This window comes from Dama dama, chromosome 18 (assembly GCF_033118175.1).
Source record: "Dama dama isolate Ldn47 chromosome 18, ASM3311817v1, whole genome shotgun sequence".
Classification (NCBI taxonomy): Eukaryota; Metazoa; Chordata; class Mammalia; order Artiodactyla; family Cervidae; genus Dama; species Dama dama.
In genome coordinates this window covers 29,683,200-29,697,485 of record NC_083698.1, presented here as the reverse complement: position 1 = coordinate 29,697,485, position 14,286 = coordinate 29,683,200, and positions in this window count along the sequence as shown.

Here is a 14,286-nt window from a genome sequence, read left to right as displayed (position 1 = left end):
AAGATGAAAAATTAGCCATTAAATGAAATCTTTCCATTTGGGACAACATGGATGGATATAGAGGGTAATATACTAAGTGAAATAAGTCAAAAGGGGAAGATGAATATCATGACCTCACTTACATGTGAAATCTAAAAAAACAAAAAATGAAATAAATAAAATGAAGTGAAAATAGACTCATGGATGCAGAGAGCAAACAGGTGGTTGCCAGATGGGAGGGGAGTTGGGAGACTGGGTGAAATAGGTGCAGAAGATGGAGAGATACAAACCTTCAGTTATATAGTAAGTCATGGGGATATAATACAAAGCATGAAGAATATGGTCAATAACATTGTAGTTAACTTTTTGTGGGGACAGATGGTTACTAGACATTGTGGTAATCATTTCTTAATGCATGCAAATGTCAAATCACTAGTACACCTGAAACTAGGATAATATTATACATCATCTATGTTTCAATAAAATATAGAATCAGAATATATGTTATATTAAGTCCTTTCTGGAAAAAGAGCAGTGATAAATTAAAAAAAGAAAACTAAAATAGGGTACAGTGTAAATCAGTCTTTTCCTTACATATTACTTGTGGGGGTGACAGGGCCCCCCAGGAGGCAGAGTGTAAAAGCAGATGGTAGAGATGGTCTAGAGGAGCTGTACTGAAGAGTGGAGGCAGGCAGATGTGGCCATGGTGGACGAGGAGGGTAACAACAGGTGTTTTAACTAAGCAGTTGGTACTGCATGCCTGGGGAGCTTTGTAGATCAGGTTGGAACAGAACTGGTAGGGATGCAGTTATGACTGAAAGCTAAGACTAGTTGAGTGAAAGGTGAACGAAGCTCCAAATTGTGACTGGAGTTTGCTCTAATGAGGCAGGGAGTGGAAAGCCTGGAGATATGAATGAGGGCCTGATCTTAAGCTTGTCAGAGTAGGAATAGGGGAATATTTATGGAATATATTTAGGGGAATATTATGGGATATTTATTTATCTTTATCCAGGCAGTGCAGGGTGGAGGGAGCAGACTCGTGTATAATAATCACATACATTGTCTCATAGACAAGGTCTTTTGGGGTAGGGAGACATGCTTTATAGCCCTTCAACTATAGATTGCTGAATGTCATATTACTCAGAAGACTGTCATATGAAGCAAAAGGAGTTCAGGACACCTGGTGGCCATCTTGAATTGTCTCCCTGCAAGATCTGATTTCTTTTTTATTTCCCAGTGTTTGGCACAGATGTATTCTTCTCTTGACTTGTGTCAGGCTAAAGAGAAATGATTAGGTTTCTCCTTCTTCTGTTCTTGATGGAGATTCAGGCATGGGTTCAAGCTTCTCTGATGAACTCTGGGGGATGGTTCTAGTTATTTAGTGGAAATGAAGCAACTGTTTCAAGCATAGTGCCAGGATTTTATTTCCAAATTGCTGGTAAAATCAGTAATCATTTTTGGTTATATACTGATACTAAATGCAAAAACTAATAATAATTTTGAAAATTCAAAGTATCAAAAACACTTTTTAATTAAAACAAACCTGAAGAAATATGTATAAGTGATTTTTGGTGATACAAAATTTATGGTGTGTCTTAAAAAATAAAACTTTTCTAATTCTAAGAATGGTAGATGCTCTTTGAAAAAAATTGGGAAATGTAAAAGTACAAAAAAAAAATAAAGAAAGTATCACCTATAGTTTTCTACTTAGAGATGACTACTGTTTAATATTTTAGTGGATTCTTTTTGAGCTTTAGTTTTCAGTGCATGTACTGTATAATTTACATAGTCAAATTTGTACTCAAATTCATAATCTTGCTTTTGTTTTTGTTTTCCACAGTGTTATATGATGAGCATTTTCCAACATCACTAAGATTTTTATAAACATATTTAATGACTGCATAATTACTGTATGAATGTTCTATCATTTAAAAAATTTTAAACTTTTCATCTTGAAATAACTTGTTTTGTCAAAAGTTATAAAAATAGTATAAATATTTTCAGTATAACTTTCATCAAGTTTTTATGAATGTTAACATCATACATATCTATGTATGATGGTCAAAACCAGAAAATTAACTATGTTACAGTACTATTAACTAATCTCCAAACCTTATCCAAATTTCACCAACTGTTTTGCAAATGTCCAGGATCATTGCTTATAGTTGTAGTGTCTCTTCCAATTTGGGATAGTTCTTCCATCTTTCTTTGCCTTTCATTATCCTGACTTACCTTGTAGAATATCTTTCAATTTGGGTTTCCCTGATATTTTCTCATGTTTAAATTCAGGTTATGCATTTTGAATAAGAATACCACAGAAGTGATGTTGTGTCCTGTGTACATCAGTTCAGATATGATGATGTGTACATCAGTTCAGAAGGTGTTAAATCATAATTTATAAGTCATTCATGGAATAACTTTTTTCTCCCCTCAGTTTTGTTCTCTGTATGTTTTCAGATCTGAAGTGAGTCTCTTATAGGCAGAATATGTATGAGGCTTGTTTTTTAATCCATTCAGCCACTTTTATGTCTTTTGCTTGGAACATTTATTCTATTTACTTTTAAAGTAATTATTGAAATTGTCATTTGCCATTTTGTTGTTTTCTGTTTTTTTGTAATTCTCTTTTGTTCTTTGGCCCGCTTCTCTTGTGATTTGATGACTCTTTATTGTTGTGCTTAGATTACTTTCTCTTTTTTGTGAGTGTATCTATTAGGTTTTTGGTTTGTGGTTATCATGAGATTTTTATATCTATATCTGTGTCTATACCTACATATGTGTGTGTTTATACATATATATGTCACTATTTTAAGTTGATAATCTTTTAAGTTCAAGCATATTCTAATCATCCTACATTTTTACTCTCTTATCAGTATTTAATGCTTTTGATGTCATATTTTACATATTTTGTATATCCCTTAACTAGTTATTGTGGACATATATGCTTTTACTAGTTTTATCTCTCAACCTTCCTACTAACTTTGTAAGTGGTTGACCTACTGTGTATAGTGGTTGACCTTTACTATGTGTTTACCTTTACAGTGAGATTTGTCCTTTCATAATTTTCACATTTCTAATTGTGGGCTTTTCTTTTCCACCCAGAGAAATTCCTTTGGCATTTCTTATAAAGCTGATTTAGTGATACTGAACTCTTTTAGCCTTTGCTTGTCTGTAAAACTCTCTCTTCTTCAAATCTGAATGGTAGCCTTACAGAGTGAAGCATTCTTGTTGCAGGCTTTCCCTTTTCATCATTTTGAATATATTGTGCCACTCCCTTCTGGTCTGCAAAGTTTCTTCTGAAAAGTCAGCTGAACATCTTTTTTTGTTTGTTTGTTTTGTTTTTTAATTAATTAATTTATTTTAATTGGAGGCTAATTACTTTACAGTATTGCAGTGGTTTTTTCCATACACTGACATGAATCAGCCATGGGTGTACATGTGTCCCCATCCTGAACCCCCCTCCCTCCCCATCCCATCCCTCAGGGTCATCCCAGTGCACCAGTCCTGAGCGCCCTATCTCATGCATCGAACCTGGACTGGCGATCCATTTCACATATGGTAATATACATGTTTCAATGCTATTCTCTCAAGTCATCTCACCCTCGCCTTCTCCCACAGAGTCCAAAAGTCTCTTCTTTACATCTGTGTCTCTTTTGCTGTCTCACATATAGGGTCATCATTACCATGTTTCTAAATTCCATATATATGTGTTAATATAGTATGTTGGTGTTTTTCTTTCTGACTTACTTCAATCTGTATAATAGGCTCCAGTTTCATCCACCTCATTAGAACTGATTCAAATGCATTCTTTTTAATGGCTGTGTAATATTCCGTTGTGTTCATATTACCACAGTCAGCTGACTATCTTATGGAGTTCCCTGGTACGTAACTAAATTGCTTTTCTCTTGCTGCTTTTAGGAGTCTCTCTAAGTTTTGCCATTTAAATTATAATGTGTCTTGGTATGGAACTCCTTAGGGTTTATCTCGTTCAGGACTGTGTGCTTATTGGGCCTGAATGTCAGTTTCCTCTCCCATGTGAGGGGAGATTTCAGTTATGATTTCTTCAGGTAAACTCTGTACCCACTTATCTCTTTCTTCTCCTTCTGTTACCCCTATAATGTGAATGTTAGTAAGCTTGATTTTGTCCCAGAGGTCTCTAAATCTATCCTCTTAAAAAAATTTTTTTTCTTGTGTGATTTCCTCTTTTCTGTCTTCCAGGCTGTGATAGGCTCTTCTGTATTATCTAATCTACTGTTTATTCCTTCCAGTGAACTTTTACTTGCAGTTATTGTATTATTTAGGTCTCTTTGATTCTTCTTTATATATCCTGTTTGTTGAAAATCCTCACTGTATTCATCCTTTTTTGTTTTTCTTTGGAGTTTTATGAATATCTTTCTGATATTCACTTACCTTGAACTCTTTATAGGTAGAATGCTTATCTCCGCTTTGTTTCCTCCTTTTTCTAAGGGTATGTCTTGTTCCTTAGTTTGGAACATATTCCTCCATATCCTCGTTTTGCCCAAATCTTTGTTTTGATTTCTTTGTGTTAGGATGTCAGTTTTGTTTCCCAGTCTTGGAGAAATGGCCTCAGTAGGTAACCTCCCATGAGACTTGGCTGTGTGCTCCTCTCTGGTCATCAGAGCCACATGCTCTAGGGAAGCCTCTGTTTGGGCTCTGTGGGCCCTTCTTTTGTGATGGGGGCCAACTTCTGTGGGCATGCTGGTGGGCAGGGCTGGCCTCGGCAAGACTTTGCCTTGTGTGGTGGTTGTGGGCTGTTGGAGGGCTCTGCATAGTTGGCTGCACGGCCCAGAAGTGCTTGGCATTTGTGCTGACGCACTGGTGGGCATGACCGGGTCTCCAGTGCTGACAGGCTAGAGGGAGGACTCCACAATGGCCCTTGACAGTACTAGTGTTATTGCAGGAGAATGAGTTCCCCAAAGTGGCTGCCGTCAGTGTCTCCATCCCCGGGGGAGGCTCAGTTTCCTCCTGCCTCCCCAGTAGGCTCTCCAAGATCAGCATTTGGGGAGATACTGGACCCTTTCAAATTGCTACTTCTGTTCTGGGACTCAGAGCACGTGTGTGGAGTTTATCTGTAGAACCTCTGCTTTTTATAGCCCTCTGACTCTCCTGAACATAAAACCAGCTATTTTTCAAGGACAGACACTCTGGGGACTCATCTTTGTGTAGCACTCCTGGACTCCTTGGTGAGGACCTCTACAATTGTGCTATTCTTCCTTTTGTGGGTTTCCAAACCTAGAGGTATGGGTTCTGACCATGCTGTGTTTTCATCCCCTCCCCTCACCTTTCTCATGGTGGTGTCTTCTTTATGTCTTTAATTGTGGAAATTTTTCCTTCTAGTCTTCAGGTTAGTCTCATACATAGTCCCACCATAAGAAGTTATAAGTTTGCTATGCCTGTAGGGGGAGATGAGTTCAGGGTCCTCATTCTCTGCCATGTTGGCTACCTCCCTCTATCCATTTACTCTTGTGTTAGTAATAATAGAATCCTTCCTTTTCTGTTTTCGCCAGCACCAGATGCTATTAACAACACATTTTTTGAAAAAGCTCATTGTTGATTAGATTGCTGTTGAAGCTGGTCAATTTTTCATGAATATTCTACTTTTATTTTATTTTTTAAAAATTATTTATTTATTTTACTTTACAACATTTTATTGGTTTTGCCATACATTGACTTGAATCCGCCATGGGTGTACATGTGTTCCCCATCCTGAACCCCCCGCCCACCTCCCTCCCCATCCCATCCCTCCCAACTCCCTCCCTATCCCTTCCCTCTGGGTCATCCCAGTGCACCAGCCCTGAGCATCCTGTATCATGCATCGAACCTGGACTGGCGATTTGTCTCACATATGATAATTTACATGTATCTATGCCATTCTTCCATATCATCCTGCCCATGCCCTCTCCCAGAGTCCAAAAGACTGTTCAATACATCTGTGTCTCTCTTGCTGTCTCGCATACAGGGTGATTGTTACCATCTTTCTAAATTCCATATATATGCATTAGTATACTGTATTGGTGTTTTTCTTTCTGGCTTACTTCACTCTGTATAATGGGCTCCAGTTTCATCCACCTCATTAGAACTGATTCAAATGTATTCTTTTTAATGGCTGAGTAATATTCTGTTGTGTATATGTACCACAGCTTTCTTATCCATTTGTCTGCCGATGGGCATCTAGGTTGCTTCCATGTCCTGGCTATTATAAACAGTGCTGCAATGAACATTGGGATACATGTGTCTCTTTCAATTCTGGTTTCCTCAGTGTGTATGCCCAGCAGTGGGATTGCTGGGTCATATGGCAGTTCTATTTCCAGTTTTTTAAGGAATCTCCACACTGTTCTCTATAGTGGCTGTACTAGTTTGCATTCCCACCAACAGTGTAAGAGGGTTCCCTTTTTTCCACACCCTCTCCAGTATTTATTGTTTGTAGACTTTTGGATAGCAGCCATTCTGACTGGCGTGAGAAGGTGCCTCATTGTGGTTTTGATTTGCATTTCTCTGATAATGAGTGATGTTGAGCATCTTTTCATGTGTTTGTTAGCCATCTGTATGTCTTCTTTGGAGAAATGTCTGTTTAGTTCTTTGGCTTACTTTTTGATTGGGTCTTTTATTTTTCTGGAATTGAGCTGCAGGAGTTCCTTGTATATTTTTGAGATTAATTCTTTGTCCATTGCTTCATTTGCTGTTATTTTCTCCCATTCTGAAGATTGTCTTTTCACTTTGCTTATAGTTTCCTTTGTTGTGCAGAAGCTTTTAATTTTAAAGATTCTGACTTTGTGAGACATTTAATTGCTCTCAAGCCCTTTTACACAATACTAAGTGCTTTATATATATCATCTCATTTAATCCTCCTAATGATTCCCTTAGGATGATACTATTAATATTTACATTTTACTGATTGGAAACTAGGGTTCATTAATGTGTCTAAGGGAATTCCCTAGTGGTCCAGTGGTTAGGATTTTGTGTTTCCATTTCAGGGGGTGTGGGTTCAATCCCTATTCCGGGAACAAAGAACCTGCAAGCTGTGGATGAATGGCCAAAAAGGAAAAAGTAATAATGTGTCTAAATTCAAGCAGCTATTAAGTGGAGACAGAATTACAACACAGACCTTCTGACTTAAAAGCACATGCAGTAACTCTAATGCTATTCTTGTTTGAGGGTTACAAAGTATTTTCTTTAATGATGATAGCCTTTATATATTTAATGCTTCCAACATCTTGCAAAATAGTAACAGAAAATCTCTAAGTGATTTAATTCTTAAAAAGTAAAGAACTTTAATAAAATATGAAATTAGGAGAATTTATTCTTTTCATTTAAATTCTATGCTTCATTGGATTTCTAAAATTGATACTGCTTCCTGTACAAATAACTGAAATAGAATTGCTCTTTTAAAACTTTGTTTTAAAAATGAAAAATTATCCTAAACTTGCCTCCTTCAATTTTAGGAGTGATGTTTTTATGGAAACAAAGAAAATAAATGGATTGTTTAATTTGTTGTCCAAAAGCATAAGAGACAATAGTAACTCCAGATTTTGATTTGCCTTTTCCATTTTCGAAATGTTCATAGCTGAATTACCTGCTCCGTGAATGGGGTAAAACTTCTGTCTCCATGAGGAAATGGAAGCTAAGAAAAGTTGGTTGATATCTCTATTTATACAGCTAGTTTGTAGCATGTGTGTTAGTTGCTCAGTTGTGCCTGACTCTTTGTGACTCTGTGGACGGTAGCCCATCCGTGGAATTCTCCAGGCAATAATACTGGAGTGGGTTGCCATTTCCTTCTCCAAGTTTGTAGCATATTTAGTAGTAAAATATGGGATATATGAATTCAATGGTGGTAAAATATGGGATATGTGAATTCCAGCTCTTTCAATTACATAAAACTAATTTAGAAGTGAGCTGTAAAACATTGAAATTCTGAACACTCCAAGTTTCTATTTCTTTCTTGAATAAGAAAAATCATATCTACTTTGAATACATTTATTTTGATATCTCATATCTTAAAAATATGTCAAAAATGAAAAATTTTTCTCCCTAATCCTATTTCTTCAAAATGTCAATAAATGCCTCTACCATCTTTTTTGTTTGCCTAAGTCAAAACCTTAGAAATCATTCTTAGCTCCTTTCCTCTTTCATCAAGTCTCCATACTCTGTGATTTTACTTCCTGAGATGTGTATATGACATCATACAAGAAAAAAGATACAAAAATTGTACACACTCACTGGATGTGTGTATACAGGCGGTTAGTATTGAAATTGCTGCACACTCAACTTTCTGTCTTCTACAGTCATAACTAAACAAAGTTATGAGGAAAAGAATGATTCTTATATTAAGTACCTATGTGAATACTTTGAATGTACACGGTATTCATTTAGGCCACATCGTGGCATGTGGACCTTCGTTCCCTGACCAGGGATCGAACCCACATCACCATCAGTGGAAGCAGAGTCCTGACCGCTGGACTACTGAGGGGCTCCCTGGGCGCATGTTTTTGAGAAAGTTTTATTGATATATACTTGATCAATAGTGGTGTGTTAGTTTCTGATGTACAGCTAAGTGATTCAGTTTTACATCTCTGTCTCTATATATCTGTCTACATTTATACACACACACACTATATATATGTTCTTCTTCATATCCTTTTTCATTATTCTTTATTACAGGCTATTGAATATAGTTTCCTGTGCTATACAGTAGGACTTTGATTTTTATCTGTTTTAGCTTAGTTTGTATCTATTAATCCCAAACTCCTAATGTATCCCTCCCCCGTCTTTCCTTTTGGTCACCATAAATATGTTTTCTCTGTCTCTGAATCTGTTTCTGTTTTGTAAATAAGTTCATTTGTATCTGAATGTACACATTTATCGTCATTAAAGATTTTGATTGACAAATCCAGGATGGATTGCTCATAATGTTACTTGTAGGAGATAATGTATAAGTTGTGTCTATGTTTTGTTTTGATAACTTTATGTGTTAACTATGTCTGTGCATATCAATTTGCAATGAAAAATGCTTTCCTAGCTTTAGTTATTCATTAAGTTAGTCATTCATATCATTAACCATTTCTGAAATCATCAATTATAGTACCACTAGAAAAAGTGGTACCTGAGCTACATTTGTTGTTCTAGACTCATCAATTTGAAGCAAATCTTTTTTTTTTTAAGGTGAGTTACAATTTCTTTTTTAAAAAAATTAATTAATTTATTTTAATTGGACGCTAATTACTTTACAATATTGTGGTGGTTTTTGCCATACATTAACATGAATCAGCCACAGGTGTACATGTATCCTCCATCCTGAACCTCCCTCCCACCTCCTTCCCCATCCCATCCCTCTGGGTTGTCCCAGTGCACCAACTTTGAATGCCCTGTTTCATGCATCGAACTTGGGCTGGTCATCTATTTCACATATGGTAAAATACATGTTTCAATGCTGTTCTCTGAAATCTTTTTGATTTGGTCTTTCACTAACGTCCTTGACTAATGTGACCTGTATATGGTTTGTTAGTTTTAGCAACTTGAAGTGCCATTAATTTGAGAAGCTTTCAAAAAACAGATGTTTGTTAAAGAAATATTAAATCTTTGTCTGTCAACTTTTTAATTCAGTATTTTTTCTTCCAAACATTTTTTGTTTTAAACTTTTCTTTTTATGCAAAAATTTATCACTTAAGTTTAGGAGTTTAGGTGGCCTCATTGCTTCATTAGCTATACCTTTCTACAAGTAACACTGTGGTTTTAGCACTTGACTATCACTTATGGCTACAAAACCAAGGGATCATACTCTGAATAAAAGTACAAGCTCTTTTAACCTTTCTTTCTTTGGAATCACTCCTATTGTCATCATTTGGTTAACTACTATTGCTACATTCAGGAAAAGTATGTTTGGGTTTTGTTTTTGGCAAAACTATCCAGTAAAGCTCCTTTAGCCACCTTTTTTTTTTTTTTAAGTTTAAATAACATTTGAATTAATTGTAAAAGTAAGTTCCTAAAAGTGCTTACATTTTCGGGTTTTTATGTACCTTGGGGTTTCCATTGACAAACTAACCTTAAAATAAATGGTCCTACTTCTCCTGACCTGTATATAGCTCGTGTCACCTGCACCTCATCTTGTGAGTTCACTAATACTGACCAGTCTGTACCATGGTCAGAGGAGTTGCTGATCACAGGCTTGGATGATACAGCAATATCACATTGCTCTTTCTAAAGGTTAACTCAGTCAACTTTGGTATTTATCTTATTGTATGCAAAGAGTTCATGGGCCAGTGTCAGTTCATCGACCATACTTTGAGTAGTATTGAGCTGGTATGAACTAAGATATACAGAGCACTGCAGGCCAGTAAAAACTCGCATTTGAATACTTCATTATAGTCTACAAACATTGTCACATGCTCTGTCTCCTTATCTGTTCCTCAAAATGAGTAATATTATTTTCATTCAGGTGTCAAATCTCCCATGGCTAGGAAGTGGCAGGAGGCACCTGCCACCCCAAATCCAATATGCTCTCTCATCTACAATCCCCAAATATATCTACACAATACCAAGGTACCTAAATTATGGGTACTTGTTATTTCTTCTTCCCAGCTATTTGCTGTGACAACTCAGTTCTAAGTGGATAAGTAGTCTCTTTTGATGACTTGTTTTTCAAATAGATTTGAATTGATTTTTTGATCCTGTAAAAAGTCTCAAGAGCCAGTTTTGTTCTCTAAATTTATTATTATCCTAAGATACAAGTATGAAAGTAAATTCGCTATCATGTTTATAAAATGTCACTTTATAGAAAGTAAAAATTTTTACTAACCTTTCTCAATATACCTTAAATGTAATGTATTCCACCCCCATCATTTGAATGAATGAAAAATAGGGAGTTAAAAACAGGTATCCTGGGACTACTGTATTCCCAGTAACTTTATAGATTAACTTCTTCATTTCTATTTTTTGACCCCTTCTTATTAAAGAGGTTGACAGCTCTTTAAAATGCCTGCAGGGCCAGGCAAGTAAAATAGGAGAGAAGTAGGTGAATTTGCTAGGGTACTGTGTTTTTAATAGGGCAGCTGCTGGTTCTTAGTTTCAGTTCATTGTGACCATGCGTGACTGTGAGCCCAGGGTCATTGGCTCTTCTGATTTTTAAGAAGAGTTGAGTATCTAGATTTTTATTAGTTTCTTTTTTTAATTTTAAAAGTTGGCAGCAAATTATTTTGGAACACTATGCAGCCCAGTGAAGCCCAACTCACAGGCATACTGCCAGCTTATTATTTATTACTGGCTTGTGCAGATATCACTGGTGTTCAGCTGAAAGTACTTAGCCATTCAAGGTCTTTAGGAGGAAAGTGAGGTCATAGGTTTAAAAAAGATTTTCAACAAGAGGTGAAACCAAGTTTTTCTGTTTAATTCTAACTTTCCAAGAAAATACAATCAATAAAGCACCCTTGTGCTGATTACTCTAGCATGTATTCAATTAAATTTTTTGCATTGTGGTCAAATATATATAATATAAAATTAATCACTTTGGACTTCTCTGGTGATCTGGAGGCTAAGACTCTGCATTCCTAATCCAGGAGGTCCGGGTTTGATCCCTGGTCAGGAGGGAACTAGGTCCTATATGCTGCAACTAAAAATCCTTCATGCTGCAGCTAAGACCCAGGCCAGACAAATAAATAAATATTTTAAAAAATTTATCACTTTAACCACTTTTTAAGTGTACTATTCAGTGACATTAAGTATTTTCAAAATGTGTAGCCCTCCATTTTCTAGAACTTTTCATCATCCCTACTGGAAACTCTGTTATTTATTAAACACTAACTCTCCATTCTCTTACCCCAGCCTCTTGTAACCTCTATTCTACTTTCTGTCTGTAACAATTTTCCTATTCTGTGTACGTCATTTTAAAAAAAGTTTAAATTATTTTTGGTTGTGCTGGGTCTTTGTTGCTATGTGAGGTTTTTCTCTAGTTGTGGTGAGCAGGAGCTCCTCTCTGGTTGGCGTGTGCAGGCTTCTCATTTCGGTGGCATCTCCTCTTGCAGACCACAGGCTGTAGGGCACAGGTTCGATAGTTGTGGTGCATGGGCCTAGTTGCTTCACGGCTGTGGATTCTTCCTGGTCCCGGAACTGAACCTGTGTCTCCTGCATTGGCAGGCGGATTCTCTTCCATGTGCCTCCTGGGAAGTCCCTGTGGGTGTCACTTAAGTGGAATTATACAATAGTTGTCCTTTGTGTCTGGCTTATTTTACTTGGCATGTTTTTAAGGTTCATCCATGATGTAGCATATATCAGAAGTTGATTCCTTTTTAAGGCAGAATAATACTCCATTGTATGTATTTTATAAATGCATACATATATACCATATTTTGCTTAGCTATTGATCTGCTGATGGACATGAGTTGTTTCCACTTTTTGGCCATTGTGAATAATACTGCAATGAATGACAAGTATCTATTTGAGTCTCTGCTTTCAATTCTTTCAAGTATGTTCCTAGGAGTGGAATTACTGGATCATATGGTAATTCTATGTTTAATTTTTTGAGGAGCTGACAAAACTTTCCACAGTGATTGTGCCATTTTACATTTCTGCAAGCAGTGCACGGGGGTTTCACTTTTTCCGCATCCTCACCAATACTTGTTGTTTTCCCTTTCTTGATGATAGCTATCTTAATGAATGTGAAGTGATATCTCAATGTGGGTTGATTTGCATTTCCCTAAACACTGATGGTGTTGAGCATATTTTCATGTACTTACTGATCATTTATGTATCTTTAGAGAAATGCCTATTCTGGTCTTTTGTCCGTTTTTGAATTGAATTGTTTGCTTTTGTTGTTGTAGGAGTTCTTTGCGTCATTTAATAATAGTTTTATTATATGTTAGAAAAAAAGGAATGAGCATTTCAGGGTTAAGATGACAGCTTTAATACATCTATTTAATTTTTCTCCTGCCTAAAACCTTACCAAACCTACTGTAAATGGATTAAAAATAATCATAGGCCCACAGGGCAGGAAGAACAGGGAAAGAGAAAACAATGATCACAGTTTAGAAGCTGGCATGTGAGCAGATGAGTGGTAACTGAGTGAGGAACTCAAGACTGGCGTTATGAGCTGGTAGTGAGGAAAGTTGCTGAGATCCCTGAGGTACTGGATGGTTGCTGGCAACAACAAGATGCCTCTGGATCCTGGGGTAAATTGTGGAGGAGGAATGGGAGAGAGCTGTCTGAAAAGTTGGACTTTCTCATTCCTTTCTGCTGGGCCACAGCCCTGTCCTATCCCAGCAGGAGGTTAGGAATTACAGTGTGGGTCTGCAGAAGGATCACTTTTGTTGATGAGTTCGCAGTGATGATGGTGTGTGGCTGAGACTGACTAATGAGACAATAAATAGGTATGTTCCTGTAAATGATTCCACTGCAGCCTGGTGCTTTTGGCTCAGCACCTGAGCAAGACCCTTATATACTAGCATAGAGAAAAAAAGACAAATATGTCCCAACAAAGGTGAATGCTTTTGTCAATCCATGTGTGTTCCTATATATGTGAAGTATCTCTGGGAGAATGTATAAGAAGGTGGCAGCAGTGGATGCCTGTGGGTAAAGTAAATTTATGAGTTGGGGCCTTGATGAGAGGGAGATTTTTCACTCTTTGCTCTCTTATGCCTTGAATTTTGTACCATGTGCATCTATTAATTATCCCCCCAAATGAATTAAGTAAAATACCCTCTCCCAGCCCTAAAATTGTTGTTGTTGTTCAGTTGCTCAGTTGTGTCCGACTGTTTGCAACCCCTTGGACTGTAGCACACCAGGCTTCTCTGTCCTTCACCATCTCCCAGAGCTTGCTCAAACTCATGTCTATTGAGTTGATGATACCATCCAACCATCTCATCCTCTGTCTCCCCTTCTCCTCCTGCCCTCAGTCTTTCCCAGCATCAGGGTCTTTTCCAATGAGTCAGCTCTTCGCATCAGGTGGCCAAAGTATTGGAGCTTCAGCTTCAACATCAGTCCTTCCAATGAAGGTTCAGGGTTGATTTCCTTTAGGATTGACTGTTTTGATCTTCTTGCAGTCCAAGAGACTCTCAAGAGTCTTATCCAGCACCACAGTTCAAAGGCATCATTCTTTGACACTCAGCCTTTTTTATTGTCCAGCTCTCACATCTGTACATATATATATGGATATATATAAGAGCATATACATTTTAAACAATAGCAGCATTGTGCAATGCATGTTATTCTGCAATTTAAGTTTTTCACTTAGAAATATATGTGATAACCATTTAATAACCATTCAATGATTGTTGAATCATTCCTTTTTTACCCTTTCCTTAA